The sequence below is a fragment of the Carcharhinus amblyrhynchos genome, chromosome 6 (genome assembly GCF_965287045.1).
Source record: "Carcharhinus amblyrhynchos chromosome 6, sCarAmb.v2.hapA, whole genome shotgun sequence".
Taxonomy (NCBI): domain Eukaryota; kingdom Metazoa; phylum Chordata; class Chondrichthyes; order Carcharhiniformes; family Carcharhinidae; genus Carcharhinus; species Carcharhinus amblyrhynchos.
The window spans coordinates 33,007,600-33,034,528 of record NC_137329.1 but is presented as its reverse complement, the minus strand read 5'-3'; the positions used below and the strand labels follow the sequence as shown (position 1 = coordinate 33,034,528).

Genomic DNA, 26,929 nt, shown 5'->3' with positions numbered 1-26,929 from the left:
TCTTGGCAACATTAATTATTATGCATTACATACTGTCTCAAATGTACAATTTTAAACTCAGCCAGACAACCCTGATTAAAGATAGCTAATAATGCAAATTGGTGACAACAAGGAAAAGCAGGAGCAAGCAGACAATTCAAACAACAAAAAAACTCTGTAGAAGAAAACCCATATGAGATATTAATCTTACATTGTCCACAATAAGAGACACGAAAACTGACACAATTTGCATGGTCGTATCAACTGTCTGAGATGATTTCAATGTGACCTCATTCCTTTGAGGTGCCAAGCTTGAAACGACAGGACAGTTCATCAGTAGCTAAACAAACAGGACAGCTATTGTTAGTTCAGAGGTGCCAACTACCATTTTAAATTGTTCATGAGATGAGATAGAGGTATTGCTCAGTTCATGGACTATTAAATAAATAATAAGGCAATTCTCAGCTTCTCATTCCTTGATTTAAAAGCAGAGGCATATTTCAGTTCAAAATGTGTGGGTAGTTTACCAGCCATCGCCCATGCAAATGGCTGACAAACTACCCAATGACCCCCAAAGCTCCAAAACACTCACCCTCCTTCAGAGTGATAACCATCTCAGTTGCTATGGTTTTTTGCAATGTGTCTTGCATTTACTTTCAGCAGGAGGGAAGGCACAAGGCCAGATGTTGTTGTCACTAGGGTATATTCAATTTGGACTTGTGCAGTAGGCAAGTGTCATTATAATGCTACCTAAAACAGTACAATGTTGCCCAGCCTGCAAGCGTTCTCAGCATTTCATTTATATTTACTGCCTAGTTGTTGACTTCAGAGTGATAACGGGCACAAAAGGAAGCCATGAACTCCATACTGGTTCCCGACAGATAAATTCAGTCAATCCCATACCCCTGCTCTCTTCCTTTATCCCTGCAAAGTTATTTCCCTTATGGGCCCATTGAACTTCCTTTTGTAATAATTGATCACATTAGATTCCACCACCCTCAAGTACGCCAGGTCATTGCTAAAGGCTGATGTTTCTTATAGTATGCCACATCTACAAACTTTCAACTTGTCACTCCATGGGAAGAATATTATTTCTGACCTTGCTCAGATGATTTTCAGCTTCCAGAATAAACTAAGGCTTTTGTAAAGAGACATACTATCAAGAAATTTCAATCACTTTCCCCATCTCAATAGGAGGGTAAACACAGCCCCCAATATCAAAGTGAAAGATCAAAAACTCAAATGCAGATATAAATTCTAAGGACTGCTTGATTATTTGAGATGTGGAGATGCCGGCGTTGGACTGGGGCAAACATACACATACATAGGCAAACACTCAGTTTACAGAATACTGATTAGAATGCACATCTTTACAGCTAATCAAGTCTTAAAGGTGCAGACAATGTGAGTGGAGCTAGCATTAAGCATAGATTATAGAGATGTGGATTGTCTCCAGACAGGACAGTAACTGAGATGTTGCAAGCCCAGGCAAGTCACTGGGGTTACAAATAGTGTGACATGAACCCAAGATCCTGGCTAGGGCCGTCCTCATGCGTGTGGAACTTGGCTATCGGTTTCTGCTCAGTGGCTCTGTGCTGTCATATGTTGTGAAGGCAGCCTTGGCGAATGTTTACCTGAAGATCAGAGGCCGAATGCCCATGACTGCTGAAATGTTCGCCAACAGGAAGAGAACAGTCTTGCCTAGTGATTGTCAAGCGGTGTTCATTCATCCATTGTCGTAGCGTCTGCATGGTCTCCCCAATGCATCATGCCTCAGGATATCTTTTCCTGCAGTGTATCAGGTAGACAATGTTGGCCAAGTTGCAAGAGTATGTACCATGTCATTCTAATGAGTATTCCGTAAACTGAGCATGTGCCTTTATATGCTCCATTTGTGATCAGAACTCCCCACTCGCCTGACGAAGGGGGAAAAACCCCAAAAGCTAGTGGCGTTTGCTACCAAATAAACCTGTTGGACTTTAACCTGGTGTTGTGGGACTTCTTATTGAGAGAGCCAGGTTTGACAACTTGCAGAAGCTGATAACCTGGTTCATTTCTCTTGTAACTCCTTCATGGGTTGACGTGGTCAACAATGGCTTTCCAATTCTCAAACCTCTGGCTACTAAAACATCTGCTGTAGAAATGGAACTATTGGACTTCCGGGGGATGAAGTTCTAAAGATAATATAATCTATAAATGAGTTCTGGAAGCCAGTGTCCAAAAGAAAATATCCTAAACTCAAGAAAACCAACTCATCCCAATTTTCAGCACCATATTCTGCTCTGAACCATGATACTCCATAATGAAGTTTGTAAAGTCAGAGTGTAGTGCAGTTGATGGTGCTCCTTTGTACAACCTTCAGAATACATCAGTCGGATTTTCAAAGAATGTTAGTCAGGATGGAGATCCATAAGGCCTCTACAAGCAGTAATTAGCCTTGTGAAGTTGGCTCACTGAGTCATTTGAGCATCTAATGATTATTGTATGCTCTCAAGTTCAGTAAGTTTGGCCATCCCTGCCCTATACCAATCACCAAGGAATGGGGTGAATTCAAAAGACACCACATGAAACTGAGAAGTGGAGATTTTAAAATCGCTTTTATTGGCTGATCTGGTCGGCAGTCAATTCAGAATAATTCATAGGAACTGCCCACTCTCACAGACTGGAAAACTGTTGAGCTCTCTGCTCCCTGCTTCCAGATAGTTCAAAGCTCTACTGAGCACCCAACAGCTTTTAACAATTAATCTGGACCAGAAAGAGGACCAACCCAGTCTCATGACTATTACATACATTTTCAGTATGGCACAAGCTTATATACTAGTGTTCAAACGTACATTATTCAGAAAATATCTTAGTCAATTTCTCCCTTTCACTCCTACCATTTGCAATAAAGCAACAGCACTGTTCATTCACATCACTCACTAGAATAGGAAGCTAATCTTTTTACAATACTCTAATTGGTAGACATAATTAATTTATCAAATTTTCCCTGATTTCAAAGACTCAAACTTACACATTTGCTGTGCAAATCAATAAATACTTCACAGCATAATGAATGGCTTCTTCTCCAGAGTTGTCTCAGCAAAGTTCAGAACAAATGAATCACAGGAAGGAAGCCACACCCTCAGCTACCCCCATCATCCCAACAGCCTATTAACTATGACCTGTTAAACAGCAATAGCTGCTAGATAACTTACTGAAAATAAATTTAGAAATATTTTGATTTAAATCAAAACACGATTTGATGATCACCAATACTGACCAAAAAGTCATATTCTTTTTTAACCACTTCTGTCCCAAAAGGAGTTGCAAAACCCAAAAGAAAGTACCATATTGGGGAGAACATCACTGGAATTATCACTTTGAAAATAATATTAATCTCAAATTTGAATGTTGGTTAAGGCCCACAAGAGATATAAATCATGAAAACCCAAACAATAAAATAGTATATACATATTAAGATTCTTAAGAGGCCATGGAGTCATCAATTTAGTATCAATTGTTTGACTCATGGCAACTTTTGCGCACCTATTTTACTTTATTCTGAAGAACAATCTCTGCTATCTAGAAATTATTCTCCACCTACCATGACATTGCAGCCAAAACCAGAAATCAAATAATTCATGTCAGAGTCCATATCCTTCAATACACAAAAAATAGTGGGAACACAAACATAAGTAGCTATTAATCATTTTGCAAACCATATCTTGTACATCAAATTAAACTTAACACATGGCAAGCCTGTCATGGAAGAGCTTTTTAAGTTCTGAAGTCATATGGACTCAAAATGTTTCTCTGTCTGCAGATGCTGCCAGACCTGCTGAATTTTTGCAGTTTTTTTTTAATTTCAGATTTGCCATCCACAGTATTTCACTTTCATTTAAGCCTGTCTTGGAGTTTTATCTCTATTCAAACAATTAATGTCAGTCAAAAAGGGAGGAGAGGCCAAACAAATGACTTTGTGCTTGCAAAATCTTCCAAGGGGTGGGGATTCAGGAAGTCGCTGCTTTTATCTGCGAATAAATGCATGGTTTCCCAAGGTAAGAGATCATGGAACGAAAATCACGATTACAAAGCAGGAAGCTATTGATTTGTGCAATATTGACGACACTAAAATTCATAAAAACCCATCACTCCAAGTCCAAGCCCATGAAATAAAGAAACAAAAAGAACGTATATTCAATCATTTAAGTCTAGAAACATAAAATGGTTACAGCACAGAATGAGGCTCTCAAGCCAAGATCATCTCTCAGCAAGATCAGTGAAGCTAATACCACTGCCCCACCCTTTTCACATCTCACAGATGCTTATCCAGTTGCCTTTTAAAAGCCATGACTGAATTTACCTCGAGGCAGTGCATTCCAGATCATAGCTACTCGCTGCATAAAAGAATCCTCATGCTATCTTTTCCTCTTCTGTCATTCTGATGACATTAGCAACTTGCAGCATAGAATACCCACACAGATTTTCAACTTTTGATGTTGCAATATAGAAGACTGAGAAATCTCAGCACATTTACAGGGAGACAATCATAAGAATGAGAAAACACAAGATCCCACTTGCAGGGAGCAGACAAGAGTTACAGCTCAGTTTGTTTAACACATCCATTATCAAGCAATATTTGTAATTGTTGAAGCAAACTTCAAACTTTGCCAAACAACTTGTGCTCCATTTTCTGAAATATTAAGCCAATGCAGATCAGGATGCAAAGCCTGTGTGTGTTAAATGCAGGGAGATGTTTGCAAATGAGTGCTTAATACTCTCAAAACATTTAAAGACTCAATACGGCAATGTGGAGAATAAACCTTTGTCCAACGATGTTTTGTCAGCTCAGGTTCTTCGCAGAAATTTAATGCTGAATGACAAGACAAAGCACAATTAACCTCTTGCATGGTAACTTACCATGTAGCTAAACTGAAAATTCCCCACACTGTTGCATTAATCTCCTTGCACCATTAGAGATGGCTCGTACGGTCTTACACAAGTCAGCTGAAAAACTGAACTGCATCCTGTTCAGTGATGAAGGGCCGCACCAAATTTGTGCTATCACTGAAAGTATAGCAGTGCAGCTTATTTCTCAGTTAGTTAGCAGGAGATTTCTCAATACAACTGGATGAAAGTATGGTTTACATAAGCTAGTTTGGCACAGTTATTTTGTGAAGGATTTGTTGTGCTGTTTGACATCCAACCCACATGGCTGGCGCACAGATCTGTGAAGTGTTAAATAGCTATGTGGTTGTAAAAACTCAACTGGGCTAATTGCAAAAGAATCAGAAGCAATGGGGCAGCAACATGACTGGGAAAAACAGCAGAGTTGCTAGAAGGATAAGGAGGCAGCTAGTCAGGACTAGGTTGTTTGGATTCACTGTTTCATTCAACACAAGTAACTGGCATTGAAAGGAATTCCATCCAATCTTGAAGGTGCAGTGAAAGTTGTTAACTTCAAAAGCTGTGTGTTCTGAGAAGGGGGCTCAGCACACACATTTATTGTTCCACACAGAAGTACACTGGCTGTCAAGGGGATGGGTACTTGGCAGAGTGTATAGAACAATGAAATACATACTTTCCTCCTTAAGAAATGATACACTCTGGCTAATTCAGTGATGAAAAATGGCTTTTATCTTTTCAATCCTAAATTAAGAGCCTAAAATTGTAAGGAAAGATTTCTGTTTTTTTCAGCGCTGGGAACAAATAGATGGCTTCCAAAAGCTGCTGCACCTGACCTGTGGCAGTGCGTTAAAAAGATGCCTCAAGTCCGTAAGGTTGTCATTCTGGAATAGCATCTCCTAGGAGTGCCCATTGGTGGATTTTGATACTATTGTCCTTCACAACGCCCTACACAAGGTAGGATTTTCCGTTTTGACAAAGCTCATGCCTAATGTGCACGTTGCCCCCTCATCTTGTGAACCTGATTGGAGAACAATCATGAGGACTATGCAGGCTTACCCGTCACAATGAGTGAGCAAATTTGACACACATCTGCACAATAGTGAAACATGAAATACCATTTCATGACACTGCCTTTTCCAAAGTGATTTGATTGTAACTAGTTAATTTTATACTCAGCTAGTTATTATTGAGATCGTGTGGGTGAACCACTTGGTAACAGTGGGTTGCCTGAAAAATGTTTTGGAAACCACTGATTGAGACACATCCAAAATTTTTAAATTGACAACTTAATAATCCACACAATGATGAATGCAACAGTACAAAACATGCACATCCAATTTTAATTCTAAAAAACTGCTTGTACATTGTCAACATTTAGTTCATAATTCATGGGAAGCATATAACTTTTAGTTTTTGGAATTCAAGTGTTAAATGCAAGGTAAAGGCAAACATTTGATTTAGATATTGATAGGAATCTGAAGTAAACAGTATTCAAACAAACTTGGAATCAATTACAGTTAAAAGCTAACCAATCTTTCAAGGTCAGAGGTAGAGGTGTGAAAGCAATTAACAACAGAGGATCTACTATCTAAGCTAGTAATCGAACAATGTCTGTCCATGTCTCAGCAGAAGATTTAAGCTGTAATTCCCACATGAAAACCAAAAATAATTCATGGGGACAACAAGCAAGAGGGAAATTAAATCCACTGAAGGTTTAACTTCTCACCAGTCAGTCACAGTATCAAAACAGGGATCTGGGTGTACAGATACACAGGTCACTGAAAGTGGCAATGCAGGTGGAGAAGGTAGTCAAGAAGGCATACAACATGCTTGTCTTCATCGGCTGGGGCACTGAGTTTAAAAATTGGCAAGTCACGTTGCAGCTTTATACAACCTTACTTAAGCCGCACTTGGAATATAGTGTTCAATTCTGGTTGCCACACTACCAGAAGGATGTGGAGGCTTTGCAGAGGGTACAGGAAAGATTTACCAGGATGTTGCCTAGTATGGAGGGCATTAGCTATGAGGACAGGTTGGAGAAACTTGGTTTGTTCTCACTGGAATGACGGAGGTTGAGGGATGACCTGACAGAAGTCTACAAGATTATGAGAGGCATGAACAGAGTGGATAGTCAGGAGCTTTTTCCCAGGGTGGAAGAGTCAATTACTAGGGGTCATAGCTTTAAGGTACGAGGGGCAAAGTTTAAAGGAGGCGTATGAGGCAGTTTTTTTTTACATAGAGGATGGTGGGTGCCTGGAACTCTGACGGGGGAAGCAGCGACTTTTAAGGGGCATCTTGACAAATACATGAATAGGATGGAAATAGAAGGATATGGCTCCCGGAAGGGTAGGAAGTTTTAGTTAAGTTGGGCAGCACGGTCGGTGCAGGCTTGGAGGACCGAAGGGTCTGTTCCTATGCTCTTATTTTCTTTGTTCTTTTATTTTGTTTTTGAAAGTTAAAAAAAAGATAGTTAATTTTCATTTCTGTTTGAACTATCCCGAAACATGCCACTATCATGGCTATGGCTGTTAGAAATTTCTTCTGTTTAATTTCACTGTGTTTTTCCTCACAGAAGGCAACTGCAGATTTTGTCTTCTGTAGGTTGCAACACACTGAGTCAAGTCCAGCTTGCATCTTAAATACTAAATTTATTATTCATCAAGCAAAATGTGGATGGGGACGCGAGCTTAGTTTGGAATTCATGAGGGAGAGAGAAGCTCAAGTATTAGTCTGCAGCTACATGAAAATGTCTAGAGTGGTCCTTGAAGAGCCTTATGCAGGAAGCAGTCAGCAAAGTTAGATTGGAAGGCTGTGAGAAGACCATTAAGTATCCAGCAGTAGCCAGGACAAAAGTTGGGAGTCTCCTTAGTCATGAAAAGTTGGATGATCACTGAGCCAAAAGCTAAATGCAAAGATACCCCATAATTCTCATATCTTCAACAAATTCCACTCCAACTTGATTTAGGTTTGCTTATATCACCATAGTAGTGGGTCGGATCTCAAACAATGACGACAGAGTACAGGAATGAGATACAGAATCTGGTGAACTGATGCAACAATAATCTCTCCCTCAATGTCAACAAAACAAAGAAGATAGTCATCGACTTCAACAAACGTAGTGGAGGACATGCCCGTCTACATCAAAGGGGATGAAGTAGAAATGGTCACGAGCTTCAAGTTTTTAGGTATCCACGTCCTAGTCCCTGTTCTACAATCTTAGTCCCCCCATGCCAACATTACAATTAAGAAAGCCCACCAACGCCTCTGCTTTCTAAGAAGAATAAGGAAATTTGGCATGTCAGCTATGACTCTCACCAGCTTTTACTGATGCACCATAGAAAACATCCTTTCTGGTTGCAAACCAGCTTGGGATGGCTCCTGCTCTGCCCAAGACCACAAGAACTACAAAAGGTCATGAACGAAACCCAATCCATCACACGTACCAGTCTCCCATCTACTGACTCTATCTATACTTCCCACTGCCTCAGCAAAGCCAGCATAATTAAGAACCCCACAAAACCCGGACATACTCTCTTCCACCTTCGGGAAAAAGATACAAAAGTCTGAGGTCACGTACCAACCGACTCAAGAACAGCTTCTTCCCTACTGCCAACCTCACAAGTTGATCTTTCTCTACACCCTAGCTATGATTGTAACACTACATTTTGCACTCTCTCCTTCCCTTCTCTACGAACAGTATGCTTTGTCTATGTAGCATGCAAGAAATAATACTTCTCATTGTATGCTTAGACATGTGACAATAATAGATAAAATCCAAAAGCTAGAATAGTGAGAAATGAATAATTTCTGGAGGACTGCAGCATACCTTTGGATTCGTCTCAAAAGAAATGAATGAACATTCAAGATTCTTGTAATGTACTGGAAGGGTGGGGAACGCAAGTGAAGACTGGAATTGAGCTTATAGCATATGACTTTGTAAATTAGTATTGTTTTGCTGCTTGCATTATTTTTGCTGATAAAATTTTGCCCAAAATTGTGGAATCTTTTGTGTGGTTCTCAGTTAATTACTGGATGTTTGCATTTCTGTTTAAATGTTAATGGTCTTCAAAGGTTGTAACAATAGCTACCACTGCAACATTTAATTCACAAATGCAGACAGACACACAAATGCTATTTACTATTTACATTTCAAGAGTCCCATTTTTCAGGCAAAAGGTTTAAGGGACTTTTACACATGACTTTAAGACTTTCAACTCCGAACGTTCACAATTCGGAGGCAGCAAACAATGGGTTTAATTTCAACTACTGACTCTTGCAGTTTCTAGAGGAGTAGGTTGGCGCACAGTCTGCAGTTTGTTCCAATCTTACCTCCATCATTTCAATGAGAAATTAAATTCCCCAATATCAGTGGGGAAATTGCACTCTGTTCTAGCACCAGTGCAGAAAGATGAGATAACACCTATTTCAAATCCTGGCACTTTGGCATGCGATATAAAATTACCCAACGGAGATCACTAAATTTCAAATAAATAGTACACGTAAACATCAGCTGAGCCTGGCATTCAAACCTGGGCATTTTGAATAATTCTAGAACATTTATCCTTAGCCACCATAATTAAAGCAACTGGCATGGAGAAATTACAAAGCTGACCTTTGAGGCTACGACAACTGTTGGACAGTTGGCTTATTGCACACACAAAGACCATATTCACTTATGTCAGAATTGGTCAGTGGTGATTAATAGTATTAACTTTCAACCAACATCACAGTGGGGTCAACTTGTAATTTTTAAAAAAAAATGGACTTCAAAAATGTTTTTACAAACCATTTCTTTGGGCTTTCGTGCCATAGAGAAGGCAGTTGCACTGGGTTTTTCAGGTCCTTACAGCTATCAATTCAGCTGCGACAAGTTGGAAAATCTAACCCCTACCCTCCAGTAAAGCATTCTGACTCAGAACCCACATCTTCCAGTCACTGGGGCCAAGTTGGCATCAAACTCTGACTTGCCACTTGCTGCAAAGCACAATAGAACACAAGTCATTACCTTACACTGATCCAAAATTTTAAACATCTCATAATTTAACTGGACAGAATCAGATGTTAAAATGAGCCATTTGCAAGTTGTGGAATGAAATTTCCACTCCTCCCACAATGGCCAAACTGTTTAACAAACCAAACTGCAAAGCTTACGAGTCCTGAATTTCTATATTGTGGTGGCAACTTGAATTAGATACACTTATTGTGCTGTAGTTCCAAAGCAAGGTGTTATATTACAAGCTTGTAGAGCAAAGACACATAGCTATACTAACCACATCCTTGCAGCATAGCACTGGCATAATTTCTGCAAGGCATCAACAGCATCAAGAAAATTGAGTAAACCAATGAAAGACTGACAATTTTAATATGTAATTGATTGTGACATTGTTTTATATGAATCATTGCTATAATTTTGTTCCCTACTCAAGCTCTTTGAATGCTTTCACTTTTTGATAAGAAAAATAAAAAACTTACATGGTGTCTTTAATAAATCAAAATCATGCAAATGAAAGGTAAGCTGTTACACAACTACATTTTATTTACAAATAACACAAATGTACAGAAACAAATTAAAGGATTAGCTTTAAATCCTATTTTCAAACTCTTGCAAATGCATTTTCTAATGTTAAATAATACACAATGCTATCACTCTCAATTAGGCATTCTCCCTTCAGCAACAGCCAATCAATGCATGCTGCTTGCCAAAGTAGTCAATTCTTTAGAGCAAGAAAAGCTTACGACTTTATGTACATTTTCCTTCAAGGATCAATCTTCAGGTTGAGATTATCTCCAAAAATTCCAAACAATTAAAAGGGGCAGTGTCTTAAGTTTAAAGGTGGGATGGGAGTGGGGTAAATGATTGGTAACTAGATGTTCACCTGAACTTAGGGACCAGGATAAATTGGTCCCGCTATTGTGAGTGTGAAGCCAATCCAGAGATATGGAAGTCCACACGGTTTTAAAAACCACCTCATCCCTTTGCCTTCACACAATTTTATCACCACAGGACAGGGACCATCAACACAATCCTAGTGAGAATCCAACCATCTCCCCTTGGCATTCAATTGGATTACAGTTGTTGAATTCCCCCACTATCAAAAGCCTGGGGTTACCTGTTGTGTTTGCACTTATCGACTTATGGTGCCTAAAGAACCACGAGGTAGGCTTGGTAACTTGAACATGGGAGATCATTATTGTAGGTGTGCACTATTCCACAATCAGGTTCCACACTGGGAGGAGTAATCCCTCCCACAAGCCAGTACACAACCCAAACCCCAACATACATAGCCTTTGAGCTGAAACAGAATTGGACAAGCCATAAATGCTGTGGCCAGAAAAGATCAGAGGTTGGGTCAGAGGCTGGGAATGCTGCACAGTGCAACTCTTCTCTTGACTTCCCAAAGCCAGTTCACTATTTACAAGGCACAAGTTGACAGCGTGATAGAATGGTCTCAATTTGCCTGGATGAGTGTAGTTCCAACAACATTCAAGAAGTCTGAAACTATCCAGGACAAGCAGCCTGTTTGATTGGTAACCCATTTACCACTTTAAATATTCGCTTTTTCCACCATCAAAACACAGGAGCAACAGAATGAATCTTCTGCAAGATGCAATGTAGCAATTCACCCATGTTCCTTCTCAGCATCTTGCAAACACACAACCTTGACCACCTAAAAGGACATGGATAGCAAATGCATGGGAACACCAGCATCAGCACCCTCTAAGGCATATACCATCCCGATTTGGAACTAGATCACTGCTCTTCACTGCTGTAGGGTCAAATTCCTGAAACTCCCTTCCTAACAGCACTGTATTTACTTACACAAGGATTGCAACTCTTCAAGGTGGCAGTTCACCACTACCTTCAAGGGAAATTAGGGATTGGCAATAAATGCTGGCCTAGCCAGTAATACCCATACCATAAAAGAATTTAAAAAAAACCACAAAAAAAAAGGATGTTGCACTCAATAGTCAACCACCTACCACTGCTTCCTCCCACCACTGACTGATGACCCTTGGTTCCCCTTCTGATGCCGAAAACACTAAAATGGGTGCAATGGGGCCAAAGGAAACAGGATACATCCATCCACGAGATATACTGTCACCATCTTACCTGAATAAGCAAAGTTCAGAGACTGGCACCCTGCATAGTTGAGGGAGTAGAACAGTGCATGCTGGGGAATTCACTGAGCATAAATTTTGCAGGATCAAGTGCGGACAGATAGGACAGCTCAGGAATTAACACTGGGAGACAAACTCGTATGTGGGTAAACAAAAACAGACTGGTGGCAGCTCAGTAAGGCTTTTGCCACCTGATCCTATGGTTCAGCTTGTACTCTTGCTTGTAAGGCATTAAAAGGGTCTGAGAGAATGTACAATCAATTCTATGGTTCTGTAAGTAGTCTCACAATACCAGGTTAAAGTCCAACAGGTTTATTTGATAGCACAAGCTTTTGGAGCATTGTCTCTTCATCAGGTGAGTGAAGAGTTCAGTTCACAAACAGGGCATATATAGACACAAACTCAATTACAAGATAATGGTTGGAATGGTTTGAATGCGAGTCTTAACAGGTAATCAAATCTCTTCAGGCACACAATGCGAGTGGAGAGAGGGTCCAAGCACAGAATAAAGAGGTGTGTATTGCCTCCAGCCAGGTCAGTTAGTGAGATTTTGCAAGCCCAGGCAAGTCATGGGGATTACAGATAGTGTGACATGAATCCAAGATCCCGGCTGAGGCTGTCCTTGCGTGCGGAACTCAGCTATCAGTTTCGGCTCAGCAATTCTGCATTGTCGTGTGTCATAAAGGCTTACCCAAAGATCACGAGCTAAATGTCCGTGACTGCTGGAGTGTTCCCCGACTGGAAGGGAACATCCTGCCTGGTGATTGTCAAGCAGTGTCCATTTATTCGTTGTCGTAACGTTTGCATGGTCTTGCCAATGTACCATGCCTCAGGACATCTTTTCCTGCAGCGCATCAGGTAGACAATGTTGGTTGAGTCACAAGAGTATGTACCATGTACCTGGTGGATGGTGTTTTCATATGAGATGATGGAATCCGTGTCAAATGATCCGGCATGTCTTGCAGAGGTTGCTGTGGCAGGATTGTGTGGTGTCATGATCACTGTTCTCTTGCAGGCTGGATAGTTTGCTGCGTACAGTGATCTGTTTGAGGGCAAGTAGTGGAGGTGTGGGTAATGCTCTGCATAAGAAAGGAATCCCAAGGCACAGCCACAGCCGCAAGGTAGTAGTTGTTTTTTGTGCGAGATGTACCATCCTCTCAGAATGGCAGCATGATTACTGCACTGCCACAAGTGCTTCTGTCAACAACAGCTCACAAAATCTGACAGAACAAAGTACATAAGAACATAAGAAATAGGAGCAGGAGTAGGCCATCTAGCCCTTCGAGCCTGCCCCGCCATTCAATAAGATCATGGCTGATCTGTCGTGGCTCAGTTCCACTTTCCCACCCTCTCTCCATAACCCTTAATCCCCTCTCTTATCAAGAACCCATCAACCCGCTTCTTAAAAATATTTAGCGAGGCAGCCTCCACCACTTCAACGGGCAGAGAATTCCAGAGATTCACCATCCTTTGAGTGAAGAAGTTCCTCCTCAACTCCGTTCTAAACCGCCTCCCCTTTATCTTGAGGCTGTGCCCCCTAGTCCTACTGTCTTTTTTGAGCGGGAAGAGTCTCTCCACCTCTATCCTATCCATCCCATTCATCATCTTATACGTCTCAATGAGATCTCCCCTCATTCTTCTAAACTCTAACGAGTACAAGCCTAGTTTATTCAGCCTCTCCTCATAGCTCAATCCCCTCAACTCCGGTATCAGCCTAGTAAACCTCCTCTGCACTCCCTCCAGGGCCAAAATATCCTTGCGCAGGTGCGGCGCCCAAAACTGCACACAGTACTCCAGCTGCGGCCTCACCAATGCCCTATACAGCTGCAGCAAGACCTCCCTACTTTTATATTCAATCCCCCTCGCTATGAAGGCCAGCATCCCATTCGCCTTCCTGACCACCTGCTGCACCTGCAGGCTGGGTTTTTGCGACTCATGCACAAGGACCCCGAGGTCCCTCTGCACCGTCGCCTGCTGCAGTTTTTCGCCCCGTAAGTAATAGTCCTTCCTACCATTCTTCCTACCAAAGTGGACCACCTCACACTTGCCAACATTAAATTCCATTTGCCATTTCCTGGCCCATTCGCCCAGCCTATCTAGATCCTTCTGCAGACTCTCCACACCCTCCGCACAATTTGCCTTTCCCCCAATCTTGGTGTCATCAGCAAATTTCGACACCCTGCACTCGGTTCCCTCCTCCAGATCATCTATATAAATGGTAAAAAGCTGAGGCCCCAGCACCGACCCCTGGGGCACCCCACTAGTCACCAACCGCCAATCCGAATAGCACCCATTGACCCCCACTCTCTGCCTCCTATTTGACAACCAATCCTCTATCCACGCTAACACCCTACCCCCAACTCCATGTCCATATCCATGTCCATAGTATCATAGATACATTGCAGTTTGCAGCTGGGTTCTGTACAACTAGCATCATTTAAGGCTATTCACCACACAGTTATGTTAACACCTCAATGGAAGTTTCAGCAATTTTACATCTTCCTTGCTATAGCCACTGGGCTGCCCCTTATAGTAGCACTAGCATAACAGAGTGCGTATTACAGACATTAGGACTTAGAACAAGGGTGACTAAGTTCTCCACATTCAGCAAAAGCAGTGAACATTGAAAGTTAGCCAAGAAAAACAAACATTCTTGCTTCACTAAGAGCAATGCACACAATATTGGACTGTTTAAGAAAGTGGACTACAGGAAACAGGAGTAGGTGGCCAATCAGCCCTTTGAAGCTACAAAATCATAACTGATCTATTACAATAACACATCATCTTCCTGTGCTCAACTTCTTCCTCTTGCTTCGGCTCTAAGGTGCAGTATTCAGCACCCAAGAACAAGAGTTTGACACCTATTTAGCTCTGGGTTACACTGAAGAATCATAGCACAAACCCCAACCCTGAGTAGACGTCATCCTCAAATCAGTTGATGACAATTATTGAAATATGCTTCCCAACAGCAGTCACATGCCATGTGCTCAGGGACAGCCTGAAAACACAAATTTATTTTGTCTTTTAAGTCTTCATAGATGTACATCAATCCTAATTATCACTTCAGATCACTGGGAAACATTGCTAGTCATATCCCATTGATGATGAAGACTTCAACCTCTGGTCCACTTTGTACATCTAAACCTATTTTCAGTCCACGAAGCAAGGTTGTCTCCAACTCTATGGTTTTTATTAATGGTCTCTTGTGCAGAAACTTGTAAACGTTTTCTGAAAATCCATTTGCTAACACCATAGCTATGCCACATTAGTGGTCTAGTCACTCCATGCTAGTGGCCTGATCAAAAAACTAATTAGATCACCAAGGTACAACTCACCTTTCATGAGACTCTTCTTACCTTTGACCTTTTACAGAAAGCATTTTTTTTGGTTATATCACAGCTTGGTATGGCTCCTGCTCTGCCCAAGACTGCAGGAAACTACAAAATGTCATGAATGTAGCCCAATCCATCATGCAAACCAGCCTCCCATCCATTGGCTCTGTCTACACTTCCTGCTGCCTCAGCAAAGCAGCCAGCATAATTAAAGACCCACACACCCTAGACATTCTTTCTTCCATTTTCTTTTGTTGGGAAAAAGATATAAAAGTTGGAGGTCATGTACCAACCGACTCATGAATAGCTTCTTCCCTGCTGCTGTCAGACTTCTGAACATACTCACCTTGCATTAAGTTGATCTTTCTCTATGCCCTATGACTGTAACACTGCATTCTGCACTCTTATTTCCTTCTCTATGAATGGTATGTTTTGTCTGTATAGCATGCAAGAAAAATATTTTTATGTTAATACATGTGACAATAATAAATCAAAGAATTGGTGCTAGACACAGTCATTGCATTTACACTTTCCCCCACGCTGTTAGCTTTTGCATTAGAACTTGCAGTTATTCAGTCATCAAAACAGATCTCTCCAATGGTGATGGGGTCTCAAAGAACAGGGCAAGTCATGATTGTCTCCTTAAACAAACCAGATTGAAAAGACTTGTAGACTCAAAACCAGGAATTGTCAAGTAACAACAGTCAATACAGAAAGCTAAAGAAAGACAGGATTATACAATAAGGGAGAGGAGACAGATAGAACATAGAACATAACAGCGCAATACAGGCCTTTCGCCCCTTGATGTTGTGCCAACCAGTGGAACCAATCTAATGACCCTCTGACCTAAACTATTCCAATGTTATCCATATGCCTATCCACTGACCCTTAAAGTTGGTGAGTCCACAACTGCTGCAGGCAGGGCATTCCACGCCTTATTACCGCTGAGTAAAGAACCCACCCCTGACATCCATCCTATAATTACCACCCCTTAATTTAGAGCTATGTCCCCTCATGTTAGCCATCACCATCCGAGGAAAAAGGCTCTCACTATCCACCCCATCCAACCCTCTGATCATCTTGTACACCTCAATCAGGTCACCTCTTAACCTTTCTCTCTCCAACAAAAATAACCTCAAGTCCCTCAGCCTTTCCTCATAAGACCTTCCCACCATACCGGGCAACATCTTGGCAAACCTCCCCAATGCCTCCCCATCAGGTAAAACATTAAATTGTAAATAAAATTTCAAAACTCTTAACACTTTGTCAAATCTGAAATAAGAGTCCACATGACCCTATGCTCCAAATTTCCTTTAAAATGCTCTCAAAAATATACTTTATTGAACATTCTTATCCTACCATCGTCTTTAGCTCAGCATCTTGTTTTAACATTATGACTCAGCAGTAAACATTCAACTCACTTTGCAAAGATAACACCTTTAGATAAAAGCAAGCTGCTGTTTAAACAATTCCAGACTTCATTCCCACTGTCTCCTTCCGCTATGGTCCTCTGATGACAAAACAACACTATTACCACTGACACAAAACAGCAAATAGGTGTTTAGACAAATAATCTGAAGAACAAACATTGGTCCATGGATACAATAATCTGGATTAGTGTCACTCTTACTCCCAGAAAATGCACTTGACGCTAAAAGAAAGCATTTTTTTTAAATATTCATTCATGGGACATGTGCATTGCTGGCTGGCCAGCATGTATTGCCTGTCCTTGGCTGCTCTTGAAGGGTACTTGAGAGTCAACGACATTGTTGCAGCTCTGAAGTCACATGTAGACCACGCCAGGTAAGGACAGCAGACTTCCTTCTTTAAGAGGACATTAGAGAACAAGATGGGTTTTTCCAACAATCGGCAAAGGTTTAATGGTCATCACTAGATTCTTAATTCCTGATTTTTTTTTAAAAATCTAATTTAATTTCCACCATATGCTGCGGCAGGGTTCAAACCCAGGTTCCCAGAACATTAGCTGAGTTTCTGGATTAATAGTCTAGCAATAATACCGCTAGGCCATGACCTCTCAACTGAACGGTGACAAGTGACAAGTGGGTGGATGAAAGGTGGAACAATGGTATCAGGGAGGGAATGGACACAAAGCAGAGTCAATGGCAAGATGAAAGCAAAAAGCAAAATACTGCTGACACTGGAATCGGAAACAAAAACAGAAAATGCTAGAGAATCTCAGGAGGTCTCCCCACTGATGCTCTCAGACCTGCTGCGATTTTCCAGCATTTTCTGTTTTTGTGATGGCTGATAATGGAAATAGTGGAAATGATATTGATAGACTGATTGAGAAGGCTGGGGTGGCAAAAGATAAGGACAAGGGAGAACTACTTCTGTGCAAAGAAAAAAGGTCAGGGCAAAGAGTGGTCAAGGACTATTATATTTGATCAATGTGATGTATTTACAAGTAAACAAGAAATTAAAATTGGTTTCCCAAATTTAGGAGAACATTTGCAATCATTCCGCTTTCTTCTGTTATGGTGGTGTGAAGATTGAGGTTTTGGTTAGAGATGGTTCAATAGAAGTAGACAGCCTGAACCAAGTTTCTAGTTATGAGGGATGGAACAAAAAAGTGACTTCAAATTTCAGTCAGAAAAAGGCAGATGAACACTCCTTTTTCTCCACCACTGTGGTACTGTGCTAATACTAAAGGAAATGCTGCATCATTCGTGATGACGACACAAATGGCTGCCTATGGCATTTGTAGTGTCCTACACCAAAACTGCAAGTTTCCTATTAAAAAAGACAACCATCCCAGGGGGAAAGAGTACCAGATCACCAGTGAAATCAGAGAATCCCATGCAATTAAAATGAAATTGTGAGCAGAGTTTTCAAAAGTCAACTCAAAACCAAAACAGGCACTACCTTCATTCTGGTAAGTTTAAATAGAATGTTCAAAAATACAGATCTGTTGCACCACACACTACCCAAGCACAGGCAAACATGTTACAAGGCCACCACTTTGAGGTGCAACTGTCTTCAATTCCCACACAGCAACTTCACAAGGATTTTTGCAGCCTTGCTTCTGATCAGATTAAATCTACATTGAAGCAGGTGCTTTTCAAACAACTTTGGCAGAACTGAAGTTCAATGTTTTGTTTCAAAACCTGCACACTATATAGACCATGCTATTATTTCGCAATAGTCAAATGCTCAGATCTGTGATGACATCAACTACATACACACTGTGTGAACATTAAGTACAGAATTAGAAAAGGCTTAGAGCCCAAGTCTGTTCCTCCTGAAGAATACACAACTGGACTACTCATCTTCTGAAGAAACGTCTTGTAAAGTTCTCCCTGACCCTCAAAACATCAAAAGCAAGTTTATAAAAGCAGAGGTTGATCCTCCTCAAAGAACTAACACCAAAACACCCTAAGAGGAATGCCTGGCCCTATACTTGTAAACAGTGTGTGAAGCGCTGAGACCTGCACTTCAACTTCTAGTGGTTAAACAAAGATAAATCCCTGATACCAAACATCAACACGTAACAATTTACCCAAGTGATTTTTGATTTGATTTACTATTGTCATATGTATTAGCATCTGTGAAAAGTATTGTTTCTTGCATGCTATACAGACAATGCATACCATTCATAGAGAAGGAAAGAAGGGTGCAAAATGTAGTGAGCCATTACTACAGTGTAGACAAAGATCAACTTAATGCAAGGGTGGGTCCTTTCAAAAGCCTGGTGGCAGCAGAGAAGAAGATGTTTTCAAGTCGATTGATACGTGGCCTCAGACTTTTGTATCTTCTTCCCAATGGAAAAAGATGGGAGAAAGAATGTCCAGAGTGTGTGGGGTCCTTAATTATGCTGGCTGCTTTGCCAAGGCAGCAGAAAGTGTAGACAGGGTCAATGGATGGGAGGCTGGTCTGTGTGATGGATTAAGCTACATTCACAACCTTTTGTCGTTTTTTTGCAATTTTGGGCAGAACAGGAACCATACCAAGCTGTGATACAACCAGAAGGACTACTTTCTATAGTGCATCTATAAAAGTTGGTGAGTGTCTTGGTGGACATACCAAATTTCTTTCGTCTTTTGAGAAAGTAGAGGCGTTGGTGGGCTCTCTTAACTATAGCATCAGCATGGTGGAGGATTAACTAAACTATCAACAAACCAAATAAATACCTAACTATTCCTGAATAAAACAATATTCTACTGGTATGCTATTACAACCAGGTTTCCCCCCCACAGTCCAAAGATGCGTGGGTTAGGTGGATTGGCCATGCTGAATTGCCCCTTAGTGTCAGGGGGCTAGCTAGGATAAATACATGGGGTCACTGGATAGGGCCTAGGTGGGATTGTGGTCAGTGCAGACTCGATGGTCAAATGGCCTCCTTCTACACTGTAGGATTCTATGAACTGGCAAGTTCAAATTGATGCCCAGGTGTACTAATGAGGCAAAATGATGTTGTTGGAAATGCCAGTCTTCAGCTTTTATCTGATGAGTAATTCAGCTGAACATTGAAGATTCCATGGCACAATTTCAACAGGAATAATGTATTCCTCCAGTTTTGAGGGAGACATTACTCAAATACTACCACCATTGGTTATTTTATGGCTATTTACTGAACCTTGTTATGTGTATAACAGCAGTCTTATCTGCTTACTCAACAGCATAGGCTGCATATCCAGAATTTATTAGTATGGCATTGGGAAGTTCCCACAGAAATGTAATAATTGCTTTTCCTCAGTGAGCCAATTTAAATGCATGTGTCCAACACTCCCTCCATGTATGTTTTGTAAAAGAAGGGAAAAATAACTATAAGCCTGATATGAAATTCCAGGGCTATGTCATCTGGCCATATTTTCTAGTGCTCTACGCCTGCTTCCCAACATTAGTCACGGTCGTGGACTACAGCGATTCAAAATGGTTCACCATCACGATCTCAAGGGCATTTAGGAATGGCCAATAAATGTTGGCCATTTCATCCACATCCCATGCAAAAATGTTAAGTCTACTAGAGCCTCCATGTCCAAAAGACAATGGCGCATTGTTCAACCCAAACGATCAGCAGCATGACAAACAGTGAACTAAGGGGATGGCATCATCGCATATCCTAGCCACTACATAATTGAAACCAATGGAAAACATGGCTAAATTTAGACAGTGAATTCCATTTAACAGCACTGACATTCAGCACGTCGATCAGATAAGCATTTACCCTGATTTACTATTCATTGCATCAATCAATGCGTTCTCCAGAGCATGTTATGATAGACCATGGGAAAGAGAAAATATCATTTAGCTATATTTTACATGTCTTACCTGAGCAAATTCTAATATAGAAGTGCTTATAAGCAACTGCTTATTGAATTCACACCGCTATATTTATAGGAAACCAAATCCAGGAGAGACTGTGAGCTGTCCATTCAGCAGTCCATTGTTTCAATGGCTTCAGAAATCACAAGAACAAACCCACAAAAATAATGCTGTTACAAGCTTGGCAGTACCATAAAATCACCTGCTTTGCAACAGAGGCCAGCAAGATATATATACCAGCATAAGTATATACATTATGATGATGTATGCTAAAAACAAACCATTATCTCAATTTCTCCCTCAGATAGTAATCTTAATTGCTGGGCTAATTGGTCTAATTTCACACGAGAAAAAAAGTCAAGCAAAATAAATCAAAGATTGGCATATGCCGAAATGAGTTTAAAATCAGCTGGATGCCAACCTGGAGGTCTAATTTCACACAAGGAAAAATATATATAAAACAAAATGATTTGGAGACTTCACATTTTTCACCTTCACAATTCAGTATTGCTTTCAGGACTTTGGTATTACACAAAAGCCTCTTCTAACACACACTTCTTGAGGAGATTCACATAAAAGGTTTTGCCCCAAACATACACTTTGCAGTTGTCACATTGTCAACTGGCTGAAAATAAAACAGCAACAAATCATGTAAAGAACAGGTGTGGTCATACAAATCAGCAGTGAATAAAGTACCTATCAAACTTAAGACTTATATGAAGCAAGGCAACCTATTCTGAATTTGCAGTATTATGAAAATGTAAAGGCAGATAAACAAAGATAAACTGCTGCTACCATGCAGTAATGACAAAGAAAGTTAACATTTAATAGGCTGCCAATTAAGCAAGTTGCTTTGTCAGTGGGAATAAGGGATTCGTTTGGTGACCTGTAACCAGTTGGGACCACAACTGTTTAGAATAAACACTGATGATTTGAAGGAAGCACATGCACTATAGCCAAAATTGCAAAGGAAGGTGGAAAAGCAAGTTACAAAACAACACAAAAATAAGCTTCACAGTTCACAAACTGAACGGCAAGTCATAGCTTCTATGCGTACGAAAGCTTTGTCTCCATTTAGAATGAAAAAAGACAGGGTCACAATATGTAAAAGCTGTTGTAAAATTAACTCAAGGGCATTCAAGATTTACAAGGTCGTTAAGTTCAAGTTATCATAAATTGTGATACATTATTTGTGTCATAGTTATGGCAGCTAAGGATAACAAACCAGAACATCAACAACCATATATTAATGTAGGCAATAAAGCATTAGTTTGATTAAAAGTGATTATTTTTCATTAAAAATGGAATGTTACTTGACTCTGGTTCTGTACATATGCTCTTAAAGTCACAACTCATTAAATTGATTTCAAAGTTCAAGCAATAAACACCTGTAATGTGATTTTATTTAAATTGCTCAATGCATCTTAAGTCTTGAAGCAAAACTGACCTTGAATGAACTTGAGCAGTTTCGATTAACCAGTACAAGATTTGAGGTCATGTCATGCATCTTAATTGTGGCTGGTTGAGGCCTAGGCCAAATGTATGCTATACACCTGGCTTCTACTACACAAGACAAAAGTTTTGAACTTTAAAATAATAAATCATTCTGGACATTGCTTCAGCAAGCTGTTTCGCTACTCTGAAACTGTGCCTCTTTGGTCCTTACGTTATAGATCAGCTTTGCAATGATCCAAACGAAGCCAGTACAATACAACTTTTTTCTTCACTGAAGAGATGTAGACACCACCAGTAAGACTAGCCTCAGCAAGTTGCTGCAATGCATCTTGCACATAATTAGGAATGAATAATAAATGCTAGCCAGCCAGAGACACCCCCTGTCCCATGATTGAACAATAACATAAGCAGGCTGCTTTGTCCTGGATCATGTCAAGTTTCTCAATTTTTGTTGGATTCACTCTTGGATGTGTCAATGATAACTCTCGCAATAGTAAAATTCTGCAGAGGTGAGATGGTTTTAAAAACCTCATGGACTTCCAGACCTCTGGACTACATTCTTCCCATAATGGTGTGTCCAATTTATTTTTGTTGAAGCTGCAATTAAACCAGGCAGGTGGACTGCATGTATTACATCACACTCGTGACTTGTGTGTAGGCAAGAGACAGGCTTTAGGGAATCCAGTGACAAGTTACTCTGTAGAATTTCTACCTTCTGACCTGCTCTTGTGGCCAGTATTTATATGACTGGTCCATTCTGTTTCTGGTCTAAGGTAACTCCCAGGTGTTGATAGTGGGGATACAACAAAAGTAACACCATTGAATATCAACTGGAGTTGATTACATTTGCTTGCATTGGTCATAGTTATTGTTTGGCACTTGTATGGTGCAAATGTCACAAAAGCATAAACATTGTCCAGGTGTTCCTGCAGGTGGGGATGGACTGCTTCATTATCTAGAATGGGGAATGGTACAAAACACTGAGCAATCAAATACTCTTCCCACTTCTGACTTACAATGGAAGGAAAGTCATTGGTCAAACAACTGAAAATGACTCAGTCTAGGACAATGTCCTGACTACATCCGACTGCAACATTCAGATGATTGGCCTCCAGTTACCATGTTCATCTCCCTTTTTTCCTAGGGGTTCTGGCCCGTTTAGACTTATTCCCCCTCCGTCCCCAGTTCCCATTACTAACGCTCGATGCCGCACCTGATCAAATATCAGCATGTCAGGGGCAATGGTTCACCACATCTCTGGAATCAAAATTTTGTTTGGACCAATGATTTAATGGTCTGGAGCCAATGGTTCGAGAGTGTTATTACAACTGCACTCATCCAAGCAAGTGAAGAGGATCCCATCACACACACGACTTTATAAATGATAGTCAGGAGACAGTCTTCGTGGGGTCCAATGGTGAGTCAGTGCCACCTGACAGCACAATTAATGACAACTTCCATTCCTTTGCTAAAGATTGAAAATAGACTGGTGGAACAGTAATTAAGCGAACCAGATTAGTCTTGTGTCATGCGAACATGATATAGCTTGAACATTTCCCACATTTGGGGAACTAATGTCTTGGGGGGGGGAAAATTTGCCAATGCTATTCAGGGGGGTTTAAACTGATTCTGAGGGGGGATGGGAACCTGAACTGTAGCTCCAATATACAGGAGGATAAGAATAGGGAGGTCATGGATAAGGTTTCTAGGTCACAGCAGTGTATTGGCAGGCAGGAGGGTGGTTTGAAATGCGTATACTTTAATGCGAGGAGCATACGCAATAAGGTGGATGAACTTGCAGCCTGGATTGGTGTCTGGGACTTCGATGTTGTGGCCATTACAGAGACATAGATAGAGCAGGGACAGGAATGGTTGTTGCAGGTTCCGGGGTTCAGATGTTTCAGTCAGAGCAGAGAAGGTGGTAGAAGCGGGGGAGGCATGGCATTGTTAGTCAAGGACAGTATTATGGTGGCAGAAAGAATGTTTGATGCGGTCCTGTCTATTGAGGTAGTATGGGCTGAGATTAGAAACAGGAAAGGAGAGATCACACTGTTGGGAGTTTTTTTTTATAGGCCGCCAAAAAGTTCGAGATGTAGAGGAAAGGATTGCAAAAGATGATCCTGGATAGGTGCAAAAGTAACAGGGTAGTTGTTATGGGGGACTTTAACTTTACAAATATCGATTGAAAAAGCTATAGTTCAAGCACGTTAGAGGGATCAGTTTTTGTCCAATGTGTGCAGGAAGGTTTCATGACACAGTATGTAGATAGACCAACAAGAGGTGAGGCTACATTGGATTTGGTACTGGGTAATGAACCAGACCAGGTGTTAGACTTGAAGGTAGGTGAGCACTTTGGTGATAGTGACCACAATTCGGTTACGTTTACCTTATAGCGAAGGGCAGAAGTTATAGCTGGGGGAAAGGTAATTATGAGGCTATTAGGCGAGATTTAGGATACATAGGGTGGAGTAGGAAATTGCAGGGGCTGGGAACATCTGAAATGTGGAGCTTATTCAAGGAGCAGCTACTGCGAGTCCTTGATAAATATGTACCTGTTAGACAGGGAGGAAGTGGTCGAGCGAGGGAACCGTGGTGTACTAAGGAAGTTGAATCTCTGGTGAATAGGAAGGAGGAGGCTTATGTAAAGATGAGACGTGAAGGCTCAGTTAGGGCACTGGAGAGAGTTATAAATTAGCCAGGAAGGAGCTAAAGAGAGAGTTAAGAAGAGCTAGAAGAGGACATGAGAAGACTTTGGCAGATAGGATCAAGGAAAATCCTAAAGCTTTCTACAGGTATGTCAAGAATAAAAGTTTGGTTAGGGCAAGATTAGGGCCAGTCAGAGACAGCAGTGGAGCCTGAAGAGATAGGAGAGGCACTGAATGAGTATTTTTCGACAGTATTCACACAGGAAAAAGTCAGTGTAGTCGAGGAGAATACTGTGATACCAGGGAGTAGACTAGATAGGATTGAGGTATATAAGGAGGTGGTGTTGGCAATTCTCGAGAGTGTGAAAATAGATAAGTCCCCTGGGCCAGATGGGATTGACCCTAGGATTCTCTGGGAGGCTAGGGAGGAGATTGCAGAGCCTTTGGCTTTGATCTTCATGTCGTCATTGACTTCAGCTATAGTGCCAGAAGACTAGAGGATAGCAAATGTTGTCCCCTTGTTCAAGGAGGGGAGTAGAGACCATCCTGGCAATTATAGACCAGTGAGCCTTACTTCTGTTGTGGGCAAAGTTTTGGAAAGAATTATAAGGGATAGGATTTATAATCATCAAGAGGGAAATAAATTGATTAGGGATAGTCAACACGGTTTTGTGAAGGGTAGGTCGTGCCTCACAAACCTTATCAAGTTTTTTGAAAAGGTGACCAAAGAGATGGATACGGCTAAGGCAGTTGGCGTGGTGTATATGGATCTTAGCAAAGCGTTTGATAAGGTTCCCCATGGTAGGCTATTGCAGAAAATGCAGATGCATGGGATTGAGGGTGATTTAGCAGTTTAGATCAGGAATTGGCTAGCTGATAGAAGACAGAGGGTGGTAGTTGATGGGAAATATTCAACCTGGAGTGCAGTTACAAGTGGTGTACCTCAGCGATCTGTTTTGGGCCACTGCTGTTTGTCATTTTCATAAATGACCTAGATGAGGGTGTAAAAGGATGGATTAGTAAATTTACTGACGACACCAAAGTCGGAGGAGTTGTAGACAGTGAGGATGGATGTTACAGTTTGCAGAGGGACATAGGTAAGCTGCAGAGCTGGGCCAAGGCGTAGCAGATGGAGTTTAATACAGAAAAGTGTGAGGTGATTTATTTTGGTAAGAATAACAGGAGTACAGAATATAGGGCTAATGGAAGGACTCTTAGTAGTGTTGGCGAGCAGAGAGATCTCAGGGTACATGTGCATAGCTCCCTGAAAGTTGGCACCCAGGTTGATAAGGTTATTAAGTAGGCGTAGAGTGTGTTAGCTTTTATTGGTAGAGGGATTGAATTTCAGAGCCGTGAGGTCATGTTACAACTGTACAAAACTCTGGCGCGGCCGCACTTGGAGTATTGTGTACAGTTCTGATCGCCGCATTATAAGAAAGATGTGGAGGCATTGGAAAGGGTGCAGAGGAGGTTTACCAGGATGTTGCCTGGTATGGTGGGAAAGTCTTATGACGAAAGGCTGAGGGACTTGAGGTTATTTTCATTGGAGAGAAGGTTACGAGGTGACCTGATTGAGGCATACAAGATGATCAAAGGATTGGATAGGGTGGACAGTGAGAGCCTTTTACCTTGGATGGTGATGGCTAACACAAGGGGACATAGCTTTAAATTAAGGGGTGGTAATTATAGGATGGATGTCAGAGGTAGGTTCTTTACTCAGAGGGTAGTAAGGTAGTGGAATGCCCTGCCTGCAGCAGTTGTGGACTCGCCAACTTTAAGGGCATTCAAATGGTCTGTGGATAGGCATATGGATAACATTGGAATAGTTTAGGTTAGAGGGTCATTAGAGATTGGTTCCACTGGTCGGCGCAAAATCGAGGGCCGAAGGGCCTGTACTGCGCTGTAATGTTCTATGTTCACATCTGTATGGTAGATGCCAGTGTTTTAACTGGGCTGGAATAGCTTTGCTACGGAGCATGGATAGTAATAAAAGTGTCATTCTTCAGCAGCTCAGCCAGAATGTGGAACGGCGTCAAGGTATACAGATTTTGCTGTATCCAACATGTTCAGCCTTTCCTTGTTATCACGTGAAAGCAATAGTCTGAAGAAGACAGGCATCTATGATCCTGGCATAGGGAGGAGACTGAAATAGATCATCAACTTGGCACTTTTGGCTGAAGCTTGAAGAAGCTTCCTTTGATTTTTGCACTGACATGCTGATGCACT

The 26,929-nt window shown here is 41.2% G+C and overlaps 1 protein-coding gene across 4 annotated transcripts in view; it reads right to left on the bottom strand.

The window, feature by feature from the left end:
* Window positions 1-26,929, bottom strand: part of rras2 (RAS related 2) — a 103,440-nt gene that overhangs the window by 24,267 nt on the left and 52,244 nt on the right. The window contains exon 1 of one of the 4 annotated variants that reach the window (XM_080190173.1): window positions 1,614-1,632. The exons of the other annotated variants lie outside the window; for them this stretch is intronic. The gene's annotated coding sequence lies outside the window, so the exon portion shown is untranslated. Of the gene's footprint in view, window positions 1-1,613; window positions 1,633-26,929 lie in introns of those variants that run through there. 4 annotated transcript variants of the gene reach the window in all.